The sequence below is a fragment of the Propithecus coquereli genome, unplaced genomic scaffold (genome assembly GCF_000956105.1).
Source record: "Propithecus coquereli isolate 6110/MARCELLA unplaced genomic scaffold, Pcoq_1.0 Scaffold49, whole genome shotgun sequence".
NCBI classification, from domain to species: domain Eukaryota; kingdom Metazoa; phylum Chordata; class Mammalia; order Primates; family Indriidae; genus Propithecus; species Propithecus coquereli.
The window spans coordinates 4,101,475-4,102,724 of NW_012150729.1; positions in this window are offsets into that span (position 1 = coordinate 4,101,475).

Sequence of the window (1,250 nt, forward strand, 5' to 3'; positions counted from 1 at the left end):
TATAATGAACTGCAAAAGTTCAATTTCTTTCAGAAGAATAAAATAGCTATTACAATCTAAGTGAGGCATGCAAGGTTTAGATCTATTCACATTGTACTTTGAAAAGGAAAAGATCTGTTTTAGATGAAAACTATCAATTTCTAAATTCATATCATTAGTGCTTGTGAATGTTAAACAAATCATCAGAAATTCTGAACTTATGCTGAGAAAAGAATAACATTATGTGGCAGATGTGAGGTGTCCACAAATTAAAGTTTGTGAGACATGTCTTATTTCTTTCTTTTTTTTTAATCTAATTAAATTCAATGCAGGTTAATGAAGAGCCCTCACTCAGTTGTCCTGCTGTGTAACAAGAGCTCATTTATTTTTGGTGTTTTTCTCTACTCCGGAGAGTCATGTAAAATACCAGTAGTCTTGAATATATAGTGCATTTGGGGGCAGCCCCACTGGTTTTTTGCTGATGCTGGTTACCATGGAGATGCCCATTTTTTCTAGCCAGCAGGGTCTCTTGAAGTCTTTAGGATGCACTGTGCTGGTGTAAAGTGGGATATGAAGGTGGATGTTAGGTGGTCTCTGCCTTGAATGGGATAGTAAATAATAAAGAAATTTCACCTGTGGTGGCCTCAGTGTATGGTGACAACAAAGCAGACAGACACCTGGAGAAATGGGACATACACACCCCTGTCTGTCAAGGTGGGAAATGAAAGGTGTGAAAAACGGAATTGGAAAAACACCCTCAGATGGGTGCAGGACTGCAGTGCGTTGACCCTGGTGGCACGTTTTCCTACGAAGGCCACAAACCTCTAGGTATAGCTCTAGGTATAGTCACATCTCTTACGATGTGGCAGTATTGCATAGCATGACAGAAGAAGGTGCCTAGAAAAATCTTTTGAAATGCTTCTAGTTCCCAAGCCCTGTATGAAGCACTGGGGATTCAGAAGTTTCTATGTACCTTGCTTGATAAGCCACAGAGAAACTGAGAAGGTTGGTGAGTCTGCAGAGGCCTGGATCAGGACAAAGTGGCCACCAAGTAAGAGCACTTTATGATTAAGGACTACAGTCCCTTATAAGAGCTTAATGGCTGAATAGGGCCAATCTCACCTCAGCAATCACCAGTCTAGAGAGCAGCCGAAACTAACCACACCACAGCATTTGCCACGGAGCATCCAAAGTTACTATGTGAGTCAAAGGCCCTGCCTTCCTTCACTTCGCTCAGATATAAGTCATATAAGCACTAGCTTTTATTTTAT